The sequence below is a fragment of the Bos javanicus genome, chromosome 15, assembly GCF_032452875.1.
Source record: "Bos javanicus breed banteng chromosome 15, ARS-OSU_banteng_1.0, whole genome shotgun sequence".
Taxonomy (NCBI): Eukaryota; Metazoa; Chordata; class Mammalia; order Artiodactyla; family Bovidae; genus Bos; species Bos javanicus.
Genome location: NC_083882.1, coordinates 70,521,581 through 70,536,346, shown reverse-complemented (window position 1 = coordinate 70,536,346; position 14,766 = coordinate 70,521,581).

The window sequence follows — 14,766 nt, the reverse complement described above, 5'->3', positions numbered from 1 at the left end:
ACACACTGGAACATGCAGATTTTGTAAACGTAGGTAGTACTGGCAGTTCAGTAGTTAGGACTTGCTGCTTTAATTACTGAGGCCCAGGGTTCAATCCCTGGTCCAGGAACAGTGATCCTGCAAATTATGTGGAGGGGACACAAAAAAGCGGATTCTGTAAATTCATAGTAGTTTAATAATGCACACAGAATATACATATAATAGCATATTAGGACTCATTTGGAGTCAAGTTGATAGAAAGCTAATTCAATTAGTTACAAGTGCAAATGGTACATGAAGTAAACTTCAAAATCAAATAAGATGAAACTGGTTTCCTTGATGACTGGATGCAAGAGCCTCATTCTATTTGTTTTTTCTTTGTCTTTCATCTTTACTTTTCTCAGTTTTAACTTACTTCTCTTAGTCCAATTGTTCCTACAAACCTAAAAGCATGGTCATGTGCTTCTTCTGGTTTTTATCCAGTATAACCTCATGGACAGAAAGAGAACACTTTTCTGTCAATTTTCACTATAAAAAGTCTTAGGAAAAAACTCTGATTGATGTAGATTGTTATACATCAATCAGTGAGAATGAAGGGATGTTTTTTTGACCGTCACTTCTAGTATGAAGAGAGGAAGAAGAATAATATTGGAGGCCCAACCCCAGTAGAAGGGGAAGAAAGTATTGGACAGACAAAATTCCTGCTATACCCTACAGATTTCCAATTATGGATTTGTTAATTTGAAATCATCATATATCAATAAGCCATTCTGGTCCAGTAGATCTGGATTTTCTATGTTTATAGTAACATTTTAAGACCACATTTTCAGACCACATTTCCTTTAACCTACGTTACTTTAAGGTCTTTCTTCAAAATAATACTTCCTTTCAAAGAGTAGTAACTGAGTAATTATTTGAAGAGATAACTCATTGGAAAAGGCTCTGAGGCTGCAAAAGATTGAGGGCAGGAGAAGAGGGGAGCGACAGAGAATGAGGTGGTTGGATGGTATCATCTACTCAATGGACATGAGTTTGAGCAAACTTTGAAACTCCAATACTTTGGCCACCTGATGCAAACAACTGATTCACTAGAAAAGACCCTGATACTGGGAAAGATCGAAAGTGGGAGGAGAAGGGAATGACAGAGGATGAGGTGGTTGGATGGCATCACCAACTCAATGGACATGAGTTTGAGTAGGCTCAGGGAGTTAGTGATGGACAGGAAGCCTGGTTTGACCCCAGGGACAGTCCATGGGGTCACAAAGAGTCAGACATGACTGAGCAACTGAACTGAACTGAACTGAAGGGTGGGGAAGCCTGGTGTGCTGCAGTCCATGTGGTCTCAAAGAATCGAACATGGCTTAGTGACTGAACAACATTGAGTACTATAGAAATGGATTGTTCATACAAAATACACATTCTATTTTCAGACCCACAAATGTAATTTATATTGATATAATTCAAGAGAAGAATCAAGAACAGTAGACATATGTGTACATGCTTATTTCCAGTTATAATTGTGTACTTTTTTCTGATATAAAATTTAAAAATTCATGTCTATTAACACTTTAGAAAAAGCAATTAATATTCATTTTCTTTTATCTTTCTATTAAAACTTTTTAAGTACCACTTTTAAAAAATCATAGTCTATCCTTAAGATATGTTTGATAAGGGCTGTTAGCGAACCCCTAACTAGATCATGAGCTCATTAGAAATAAAGAGCCAATGTTTCACTCATTGTTTTCCAATCTCTATCAGAATAACTTGCAAATAGCAAGCTCTCTATCCATGCTTAAGGAAAATAATTGGTAGCGGAGATTGGTACATTATTGACTGATAAATAAATATACAAGTTCTCAACTCAGGGAAAGCCTGGTGATCACAGTTTTTGTGGCCTTTCATTTTCCAAAAAACAAAAACAAAAAAAATAGGTTGCAAAAAGCTGTATTTCTTGTACAACTGAAGAGATATCTCTGTATGTTATTATTATTTTTGCTTTCCAATCTCATTCATACCTTCACTTTTTTCTCTTTTTTCCTTAACATAGTCCATGTGTGACTGTCTCTTGCCATCAACCACTCTTGTTGCAACTTCTCCCTAGTCATTTCAGGAAGTCAATATTTCATGTCTGCTCAAGACCAAATTCAAGTAGTCTCCCCTACTGCTGCTGCTGCTACTGCTAAGTCACTTCAGTCATGTCCGACTCTGTGCGACCCCATAGACGGCAGCCCACCAGGCTCCACCGTTCCTGGGATTCTCCAGGCAAGAACACTGGAGTGGGTTGCCATTTCCTTCTCCAATGCATGAAAGTGAAAAGTGAAAGTGAAGTCGCTCAGTCGTATCCGACTCTTAGCGACCCCATGGACTGCAGCCTACCAGGCTCCTCCATCCGTGGGATATTCAAGGCAAGAGTACTGGAGTGGGGTGCCATTGCCTTCTCCAAGTCATCCCTACTTTCTTAATTTTCTGCTTCCTTGTTTCTAGCACCTCCTGTGAAGTTCACTATTGTTACCTTGATTATGAACAGGTACATTGCTTCTACAGCTGAATCTCACTGGGCATGAATTCTTCCCAGGCATCTCTGCAGATTCTGCTTATCACAGTAGCCATTTTCCATGACTCATCTGGTACAGAGTTGGCAACCACACAGTGTCCAGAGATCTCAAGATCCCAGAGGGACCCTGTTTCATATGGAGTCTTTGGCTAGAGACACACTGCTTTCCAGGCAGAGGTGGAAGAGACTTTCTTCCTTACCTTTAGCAGCATTCTATTATCTGACGCTAACACTGCTTTGTCCCAGTCTCTTACAATATTTCTTTGAAAAAAAAAACAAACAAATCTGTTATTTAAAATTGGACTTTAGAACACACATGCTCCAAGTCAAGTCTAGAGGATTTAATTTGAACTCAAAGTTTATAATGAGGAAAAATTGTAGCCATGAGAACAATACTACATTCAGAGTTGTTAAGAGCTTTGAACATTCTGCAACATGAACTTGAATGTTTCCTTAGTAATGGGAGAAATGATTACGGTTATGTTATTCTGCCATTTTACTGTCTAAATTTGGATAATTTTTGTAATAGTGAGTGGCTTCTTTGCTTCCACACTCTCTGGATTATCTCCCTCCTACCCATATTGAAGGCTTTTTCTGTAGCTTTCTTCTACCTGACTTCAAAATATTGGATTATTTGACCTTAAAGTGTTGATTTGGGGTTTTTATGGAGAAATTGTGCCCCACCAAAATTTACAGAATGGAGTCCTAGCCCCCCCAGGACTTGAGAATGTGATGATATTTTCAGATAAGAACTTTAAAGTGCTAATTAAATCAAAATGAGGTCATTAGGATGGGCCCCAATCCAATCTGACTCGGTGCCCTTATACAAAGAGGAAATTAGGGCGCTCTTACACAGAAGGAAGACCATATGAAGACATAGGGAAAATATTTCAAGCCAAAGAGAGAAGCCCCAGAAGAAACCAACCCTGTCTACACCTTGATCTTAGGCTTCTAGAGAACTGGATGAAAATACAACCAAGCAAACTAACACAGGGGCTGCTCCCTTCTCTAGTTACAGACTCTCTTTACAGGAATTTTTCTGATCCCATGGCTTTTATGTCATTATATTCCTGAGATGAATGGTAGAAAATACTTTTGTTGTGTGAACTCTTTAAGCTAAATATAGTCTTGGAATCTAATAAACAAAATGCCTTTGTTTATATGCTTTAACTTTTTGGTGTATTCATTCATGAATGTTACAATAGTTCTTAAGTATAGTCCATGACCAGCTGGTGAAGTTGTTAGAAATACAACTTTGAGACCCTACCTTGAATCCACTGACAGAATCTCTGACTTTTAACAAGCCTTCTAGGAGCTTCTGATTCATGTTCAAGGTTAAGAATCATGGTTTATAATTAACTAGAACTGGAAAAGAATACAATGCTCACTTAGCTTTGTGCTATGGGGGCTTCCCAGGTGGCTCAGATGGTAAAGAGTCGACCTGCAATGCAGGAGATCTGACTTCGATCTTTGGGTGGGGTAGATCCCCTGGAGAAAGTGAAAGTAGCTCAGTCATGTCCTACTCTTTGTGACTTCATGGACGAAACAGTCCGTGGAAATCTCCAGGCCAGAATACTGGAGTGGGTAGCCTTTCCCTTCTCCAGGGGATCTTCCCAAGATATGGATCAAATCCAGGTCTCCAGCAAGCAGGTGGATTCTTTACCAGCAGAGCCACAAGGGAAGCCCAGGATCCCTGAAGAATGGCTAATGGTTACCTACTCCATTACTCCTGCCCCTCCTGCCCAGAGAATTTCATGGATTGAGGAGTCTGGCGGGTTGCAAAGGAGTCCCAGAGAAGTCCATGGGGTCACAAAGAGTCAGAAACAACTGAGCAACTGACACTTTCACTAGAAGCTTCTGATTCATGCTTAAGTTTGAGAAACATGGATTATAATGGATTAGACCTGGAAAAGAATACAATGTTCACTTAGCCTTGTGCTGTGTATATGAAAAGAGTTTCTTGGTAAAGTCAGTAATTTCCCCAAAGTCACTAAACTCTATTTCTTGACTTTTCTCTCTTTTATTTGTATCTGTGTGGCTTTTGTAGTTCAGATCAGTTCATTTCAGTTGCTCAGTCGTATCTGACGCTGTGTGACTCCATGAACCGCAGCACACCAGGCCTCCCTGTCCATCACCAACTCCCGGAGTCCACCCAAACCCACGTCCATTGAGTTAGTGATGCCATCCAACCATCTCATCTTCTGTCTTCCCCTTCTCCTCCTGCCTTCAATCTTTCCCAGCATCAGGGTCTTTTCAAATGAGTCAGCTCTTGACATCAGGTGGCCAAAGTATTGGAGTTTCAGCTTCAACATCAGTCCTTGCAATGAACACCCAGGACTAATCTCCTTTAGGATGGACTGGTTGGATCTCCTTGCAGTCCAAGGGACTTTCAAGAGTCTTCTCCAATACCACAGTTCAAAGGCATCAATTCTTCTGTGCTCAGCTTTCTTTAGAATCCAACTCTCACATCCATACATGACCACTGGAAAAATCATAGCCTTGACTAGACAGACCTTTGTTGGCAAAGTAATGTCTCTGCTTTTCAATATGCTATCTAGGTTGGTCATAACTTTTCTTCCAAGGAGTAAGCATCTTTGAATTTCATGGCTGCAATCACCATCTGCAGTGATTTTGGAACCCAGAAAAATAAAGTCTGTCACTGTTTCCACTGTTTACCCATGTATTTTCCATGAAGTGATGGGACTGGATGCCATGATCTTAGTTTTCTGAATGTTGAGCTTTAGGCCAACTTTTTCAAGCTCTTTCACTTTCATCAAGAGGCTCTTTAGTTCTTCTTCACTTTCTGCCATAAGGGTGGTGTCATTTGTATATCTGAGATTATTGATATTTCTCCTGACAATCTTAATTCCAGCTTGTGCTTCTTCCAGCTCAGCGTTTCTCATGATGTACTCTGCATATCAGCTAAATAAGCAGGGTGACAATATACAGCCTGGACGTACTCCTTTTCCTATTTGGAACCAGTCTGTTGTTCCATGAACAGTTCTAACTGTTGTTTCCTGTCCTGCATATAGGTTTCTCAAGAGGCAGGTCAAGTGGTCAGGTATTCCCATCTCCTTCAGAATTTCCCACAGGTTATTGTGATCCACCCAGTCAAAGGCTTTGGCATAGTCAGTAAAGCAGATATAGGTGTTTTTTTGGAACTCTCTTGCTTTTTCGATGATCCAATGGATGTTGGCAATTTGATCTCTGGTTCCTCTGCCTTTTCTAAAACCAACTTGAACATCTGGAAGTTCATGGTTCACATATTGCTGAAGCGTGACTTGGAGAATTTTAAGCATTACTTTACTAGCGTGTGAGATGAGTGCAATTGTGCAGTAGTTTGAGCATTCTTTGGCATTGCCTTTCTTTGGGATTGGAATGAAAACTGATCTTTTCCAGTCCTGTGGCCACTGCTGAGTTTTCCAAATTTGCTGGCATATTGAGTGCAGCACTTTCACAGCATCATCTTTCAGGATTTGAAATAGCTCAACTGGAATTACATCACCTCCACTAGCTTTGTTTGTAGTGATGCTTCCTAAGGCCCACTTGACTTCACATTCCAGGATGTCTGGCTCTAGATGAATGATCACACCATCGTGATTATCTGGGCGGTGAAGATCTTTTTTGTACAGTTTTTCTGTGTATTCTTATCACCTCTTCTTAATATCTTCTGCTTCTGTTAGGTCCATACAATTTCTGTCCTTTATCGAGCCCATCTTTGCATGAAATGTTCCCTTGGTATTTGTAATTTTCTTGAAGAGATATCTAGTCTTTCCAATTCTATTGTTTTCCTCTATTTCTTTGCACTGATCACTGAGGAAGGCTTTCTTATCTCCTTGTATTCTTTAGAATTCTGCATTCAAATGGATATATCTTTCCTTTTCTCCTTTGCTTTTCACTTCCCTTCTTCACAACTATTTGTAAGGCCTCTCCAGACAGCCATTTTGCTTGTTTGCATTTCTTTTTCTTGGGGATGGTCTTCATTCCTGTCTCCTGTACAATGTCACGAACCTCCATCCATATTTCATCAGGCACTCTGTCTGTCAGATCTAGTCCCTTAAATCTATTTCTCACTTCCATCTATAGTCATAAGGGATTTGATTTATGTCATACCTGAATGGCCTAGTTGTTTTCTTCACTTTCTTCAATTTCATTCTGAATTTGGCAATAAGGAGTTCATGATCAGAGCCATAGTCAGCTCCTGGTCGTGTTTTTGCTGACCGTATAGAGCTTCTCCATCTTTGGTCGCAAAGAATATAATCAATCTGATTTTGGTGTTGACCCTCTGGTGATGTCCATGTGTAGAGTCTTCTCTTGTGTTGTTGGAAGAGGGTGTTTGTTATGACCAGTGCGTTCTCTTGGCAGAACTCTATTAGCCTTTGCCCTGCATCATTCTATACTCCAAAGTCAAATTTTGTAGTTAGGTCGGGACAAAACTGAATTTGGTTCAATCGTGATGTGTACTCTTCTTTATTTTGTTTATTTGAGCATTGTTTTTTCAACAGATTTACACATCCTATGTGTTCTCTTCTCCCATCATTCTCATCTAAGTACATGTTTGTAATGTCCATCTTTTTTACCCATAAAAAGGGCATTTTTAAAAAAATGTCTTTTGTCCTGTGTTCTGATAAACACAGTTTAGCTAATACACAGTTCAGCTTGCAGTTATATTAACTCAATACAGACCCAATTATATTAAGGGTCTTCTGATATGTGTCATTGCATGAAATAATATTGGTCAGATGTTATTAAATAGATCAAAATCTATTTAATGTTTTTTTAAATATTAAAAGTAGCAGTTATATCATTGGCTATATCATATCAGTGCCTAATAATTCATTCTAAATCCTCTCAGTTTCTTCAGACTATTTACTGTTGTACATATGCCCCTTTCTTTGCATTCAAAAGTTTTGACTATTCTTTAGGAGAACCCACAAATTAGCAACTTGAATTATATATTTGTGTCTCTGTGTGTCTAATAGTTTGGAAAAGGCAATGGCACCCCACTCCAGTACTTTTGCCTAGAAAATCCCATGGACGGAGGAGCCTGGTAGGCTGCGGTCCATGGGGTTGCGAAGAGTCGGACACGACTGAGCAACTTCACTTTCACTTTTCACTTTCATGTATTGGAGAAGGAAATGGCAACCCACTCCAGTGTTCTTGCCTGGAGAATCGCAGGGACGGGGGAGCCTGGTGGGCTGTCGTCTATGGGGTCGCACAGAGTCGGACACAACTGAAGCGACCTAGCAGCAGCAGCAACAGCTGTGTCTAATAGTTAGTACATAGATTAAGTGGCTTACTCAATTAAATTTCCACATGTGACTATTTATAAACCAAAAGCTGACATGGGTACAGTTAACCCTAGAGTCACTTTAAGGTTTGAATTAAGTTTGCAACTTGATTTTTTTTTCTTTTTTTTTTTTAATTTTATTTTATTTTTAAACTTTACATAATTGTATTAGTTTTGCTAAATATCAAAATGAATCCGCCACAGGCATACATGTGTTCCCCATCCTGAACCCTCCTCCCTCCTCCCTCCCCACACCATCCCTCTGGGTCGTCCCAGTGCACCAGCCCCAAGCATCCAGTATCGCGCATAAGAGGAAGACTGTCTCCGTGTTTATCTTTATGGCTCCCTAACCTGGGCAGTGTCTTCTGCATGCGGTGGGGTTATATACTACAGATCAAGCTGTTTAGGTCACCGATGTCTTTAATTAACACACAGAAGGTCATGTGGGTGCCCAAGAGTTGCCTATGGCAGATGCTTTGCCTAATCATTATTGAATCCAATTACTATTAATCACTAAAGTTTCATTGGGGTTTGCAAGTGTTGAAAGGAAACAGCAGGTTTTTCTACACAGCCCATTGAAGTTGTTCCTCTCGTCCATTAACTCGTATGAGGTCATGATGCTAATGCTTTCCCAGGAGGGACATGTTTCTTTCTTTCCATGCACTATGTGCTTCTGATTTGAATAGAAAAGCCTAGTTTGGATTGCAGCCTACACTGGCATATAACACTCTTAACTAATGGAAACATTCCTATTTAATATATCAGATAATACCAGGCAGTCCCAGTAGCAGCTAAATAAATGACTTCAATTTGACCATGACCATCAAAAAGCACTATAACTTTATATGTGGCCCAAGACCAAGCCTATCAGCTTGTCTCTTCAGTGCAACATCTTCAAAATATTGCCAAGATTGTTGAATTGGGATTAAGCTTAAAGATGTTCTCCCCAGCTCTTGTATAACCTTGAGAGAAGTGTTGTTTGAAATCACAGTTAGAGTTCTATACTATATAATACTATAAATATATTAATTTATTTCAGTAAAATATATAAGAAAGAGTCTGTAAGTAGATTTTGGAAAATGGAGGCCATTTTCCTCATTGACCCATCTCTAAAAATTATGCATGATTGATTGAAGAGAAGTAATGTTTGAGTCTCAATTTGTCTTAATTGGATCTTGAAGTAGGTGGATATCACCAAAGGATTACACAATGGCTAATCTCATCTTCCTTCTGTAAGTGCAACCTAACCAAACTCATATTCAGTAAACTATCAGTTGACTGCCAACTTCTAAACCAACATTTCCATTATCTATTTTGTCTGCTACATCTGTGCAAGTCCATTCAATTGAGCAAATATTTCAAGACCACAATAAGTTGAAAGAGCTGGCACTACAAGTGTTACCTAAACAATCATAAGAAATACATTCTAATTCCTGAACATTAAAAAATAGAAGAGATAAAACCTAAACATTAGCAAATATAAGTAGAATGTGGTAAATATTGTGAGTTACAAGCAAATTGATATTCAAGTGTGAGAAGTTTCCCCTTTGAATTTAAAGTCTTTAAATCTAAATTTAAAGCATTTAGAGTTTAAATGCTTTAGCAGTCCATTCAAAGGCATTGTAATATGCTTCTTAGCACACTTGTTGGGCTTTACCTTTCAGTGGGTCTGCACAGTGAGTACCAAGTCCAGCCAAACCAGATTATTTGCTGTTCTTACCTCAAGTCTCCATCATCTTTTCCTATTTTTTTTTTTCCTATTTCTTGTCACTTGGAGGACCTTTACCTGTAATACTAGTAGTCATAAAATGTATATTTTAATAACCTAGAAGGATGAGATGGGGGAAGGGGAGGGAGGTGATATATGTGTAATTATGGCTAATTTGTGTTGTACACAGAAACCAGTATGACATTGTAAAGCAATTTTCCTCCAATTAAAATATAAATTAAAAAAAATCAGAATGACTTCACACTGATAGAATATTAAGAGAGATAGGTCATTAATGGTATCATTAATCAAAAAAATAAATATATAAAAAGGAGGCAAGAAATGTAAGCTTATTCAAATAGAAAAACTAATGCACTAATTATTTAATATGCCTACATTGAAATATCATTCTGTCATTCATGTAGAAATATCCAGATGTAAATGGAAAATGTATATCTGTGGCTCTAGAGGAAAATGTTGAGTCAAAAGAATTACCTGTAAAAGACATTGCCTTAAAATTTCCATCTGAGACAAAAGGAAGCATATAAGGAGAAGCACAGAAATGTAGTCTCAGAACCTAAGAATTTATACAATAGATGGGCAACTGGAGGAATACAAAGCTGTAAGGAAGATAAATATTCACTCATATGGGGACTCTGAAAGAGAGAGAGATAAGAGAGATTTTAAAGAAGTAAAAGCTCTTTACTGCTAACAGCTATTAGAAAAAAGTCAAAAATTGGAGCCTTGAGAAAAGGACATTGACATGGATGATGGAATCAGTCACTGACCTTAACAAAGAATATTAGTAGAAAGTCAAAGGCAATCATTTCCAAGGCACTGGGGCTGAGTGGATGGTAAAATAAGTCAGAATTTTCTTTCAAGGATTAAAAATAAAGTCAGAGAAATAAGTCAGTAACAAGTCATTTACCTTAAATTACTTATATGTAAACTGAGATTATGATAACCTATGTAACAAGTTGTTGTCAGGATTAGATACAACACTAAATATAATGCTAAGCACGTATGCATTTGCTGAAGCCTATTCTCTATTACTATTTTAACTATTATATAATTCAATCTCTCTTTTCTTTGGAAGTGAAAGTGTTAGTTGCTCAGTCATGTCCAACTCTTTGTGACTCCATGGGCTGAGCCCACCAGTTTCCTCTATCCATGGGATTCTTCAGGCAAGAATACTGGAGTGAGTTGCCATTCCCTTCTTCAGGGGCTCTTCCTGACCCAGGGATGGAATCCAGTTCTCCTGCATTGCATGTGGATTCTTTACTGTCTGAGCCATCAGGGAGGCCTCCAATTTCTTTCTTTTTATCTTGCTCAGCTTCACTTTTAAATAAGTGCCACTTCAACTGGTTTCTGCTGTGTCTGCCAGAACTTGGCACCTCAATTGTCTTTTCTTTCCTTTGCTATTGTGTACTTCTTGTTCCAGAGATGGATGTTACCTATAAGACTGATGGAAATATGTGCATCTTTCAAGATATTCATTTTGGATGAGTGTTGTCACTTCTTTCTGCCACATTTTTGGGGCCTGACTACTTATTCTTCATGACACTGCTACTGAGATTCAGATATCAAAGTTTCAAATGTCAAAGCTGTGATGAGGTTTCAGAAAGAAGACCCCTTTTGTTTTCATGAACCACTTTGCTATGGGGAGGTAAAAGTGGAACCATCTTGAACACTAGTGTTTAATACCAGAGGTTTTGTTGCCAGCTCAGGAGTCTCTGGGAGGTAGGTCAGTAGCATTTCTAAGTGACAGTTTTCTGTGCACAGAATCATATATCCTTTTTTCAGTAAGATTTTTTTTTGTTTGATTTTTTTTTTTTAGCAGAAGGGTTCTTACTTCTCTAAGTGAACTGAATAAAGTTTTCTTTCCTGTCAATTCATCAGACATCATCATACAGTGTGAATTTTAATCAAGTTTAGACCCAAACTGTACCTCTCCTTATACACACAAATCCTATTGTGTACTGATAGAATACAATTCTCACAACTCTTCACATTTGCAGGCAATGTAATGACTGATATTTGCTCCTGACTATCTTTTTAAGGTGTGTGTTTGTGTTTAGTCACTAAGTTGTGTCCAACTCTTGCAACCCCATGGACTGTAGTCTGCCAGGCTCCTCTGTCCATAGGATTTCCCAGGCAAGAATACTGAAGTGGGTTGCCATCTTCTTCTGTATAATAATCACCCCGGGGGGGAGACAGAGACAGTGTCCTTCTCTGTAGCAGATGGAAGGCATGCTTACTGCCTGTTATAAGAGATTCAGGCTCCCTAAATTCAGAATTCCTTTCCTGTAGTGCAATCCACTGAGTGAGCTAGGGTCATCTGGCCTTCTCTGTTTCTCCTTGTGGGGACTGAGACTTGGGGATCAGGCACAATAAAGTGCTGATGTTCCAACGATGCTATTTTTTGTGGGTAATAAAGTCCTTCGTTTCTGACCTCAAGTCTTCTGCCAGCATCCATGTACCTGGCATGCTGACTTGTTAGCTTTCAAGCAGGAAAAAAAATCTCAGGCATTTTACAACTCTTCACACTTGCCTCATAATAAATATTCTATACATGCCACTTTTATGAGGATCCAATGCCTTATCACTAAAATAGATCTCAGAGTTGGAAAATGTGGGGTCTGATGTTTCAGTCTTTAAGAAGTCTGATTGACATGTTAAAAATGCATTATGGAAAAAGGAAATCAAAGGGTCTTGGAACTCTGTGTTCTTTAAAAAGTTCTACAACTTTTCTGATTCTAAGAATTTTTATTGATGTGCCTGCTTCACAACACTTCAAATGAAAAAATAGGTAATATAGTTTTGTAAGCTGTGACATTTATACAATGGAAATTTGTACCTTCTGTGCATATGGGAGGGAGTACTAGAATCTAGAAATGATTAGAAAAGTCTTAAAGAACTTTATATGAAAGTTACATTAAAAAAAAAAAAAAAAACTCAAATCAGGGAGTTTGAGTCACATGACTGAAAAAAATACTTGACTAGAAAGTTGGGGCCAACAGCTTTATTTAACATCAAATATATTTAACTTATCTTATTCTTAGCTTTCTCTCCTATAAAATGTCTTACAGGGGATGACAGAGGATGAGATGGTTGGATGACATCACCAATTCAATGGACATGAGTTTGAGCAAACTCTAAGAGATAATGAAGGACAGGGAAGCCTGGCATGCTGCAGTCTATGGGGTCCCAAAGAGTTGGACACAACTTAGCAACTGAACACCAATCAACAAAATAAGGTGTTCTGGACAGTGTATTAATTTTCTGTTACTGTTGTAACACATTTCTACACACTTGAAGGCCTAAAACAACACAAATCTATTATATTACCATTCTGCAATTTACGTATCTGACATGGATCTTGCTGGTCTAAAAATAAAGTGTCCGAATTTCTCTGGAAGTTCTGGGGGAAAAATCTCTTTCCTCCCTTTTGGTTTCTGGAGGCGGCTCACATTCCTTTGCGTGTGGCCAGCCCCCAGCTCATTTACCTTTAAAGTCAGAAGCATTAAACTTTCTGACAATTTTTCCACAGCAATATCTTCCTGTGACCACATCCAGGAACAGTTCTCCAATATGTGAGGATGATTCTTATTGTGTGTATGGGACAGTCCTTCACGTAGTAGATGACTATCCCTTACTTTCACAGGTTAAATACCATTGGATGCCCAAGTCATAATCCCTCCAGCTTTGTGCACACTCCTTATTGGAGACAATATTGACCAAGAGATTTGTTTAAAGTTCTTGGTACACATCTTCCAACATGTTCATCTTCTTTGTAAATCTTAATGATGTATGTTTTTAAACACACATAATGACATAATGTATGTTTGGAATAATGTGGAAATGACATAATACATAATGACCTCATTCTTTCATTCAATAGTATGATAGATTTAGATTCCTTAGCATACCTGGAGTATAGGAAGTCACATGTTGAAAGACAGCACCTCTTTTATTATAAAAAATAAATGAAAATGGCCATTATATCTACTTGTATTTTTTCTAGACCTTTGAACACTTCATATCTCTGAAAAAAAGGCAAATGTTCCACACTTTTCCAATGGCTTAATCATCTGACACTTGAGTATTACCGACTATTCTCTAAGCTTCCTTCTTGCTGCTGCTACTACTGCTGCTAAGTTGCTTCAGTCATGTCTGACTCTGTGCGACCCCATAGAAGGCAGCCCACCAGGCTCCTCCGTCCATGGGATTTTCCAGGCAAGAGTACTGGAGTGGGTTGCCGTTGCCTTCTCCAGCTTCCTTCTTAGGGGGCATGAAATCTAATACAGATACCATTTTGAGAATGAACTCTTATCCATTGGGATGAAATGGTGTGCTATAACTGAAGTGAAATCTCTATAACAAATATAAAAGTGAATTTAGAAAAATGATTCATTTTATATATCTTCTGAACATCAGTTGTCACTCACTTTCCCTTGTCATGGGCAAAACCCTTTCATTGCTTTTTTTAGTCTTAAGTAAGAATTGTTAGTAGGATGGTGGAAGGCATCATTAAGATGATCCATTTCCCCTGCAGTCACCATGTGGGGTTTATCATCCAAGTGTGATTTGAGAACAATGAGGGTGGAGGAATAAGTTATTCTTTTCACCTAACCTACAAAGAACCTGGGACTTCCTGTAGCTCAAATGGTAAGGAATCTGCCTGCAATGCAGGAGACCAGGGTTCAATCCCTGGGTGGGGAAGATCCTCTGGAGAAGAGAATGGCAATTCACACTAGTATTCTTGCCTGGAGAATCCTAAGGACAGAGAATCCTGGCGGGCTACAGTCCATGGGGTCACAAAGAGTCTGACACGACTGAGCAACTAACACACACACACACACACACACAAAGAACCTAATGACATATTTCTCTCCTTTACTACTTTAATCTGCCTTGTATGTCTCTAATATATAGTGATTTGAGTAATGCTTAAATATGTGGAAAAATAGGTAATGATATGAAAATATAGGAAAAGTGACAATGATATTGCCTCCTATTTCTGTTTTCACTACGCCTGCTTGGGCCAGTGATTTATTATAAGTAAGGTGAAGGGAAAACATTGCTCAGTGAGGTGAATTGAAGCAAGTTCTTCAAATTACTTTAATCTATTTCCACGTGAAGAAAATATACATTTTAGACATGTGATGAAAGAAAATTTTTTTTTATCATCTTCCTTTCCCAATGCTTAGTGGGTAAAGAATCCACCTGCAGTGC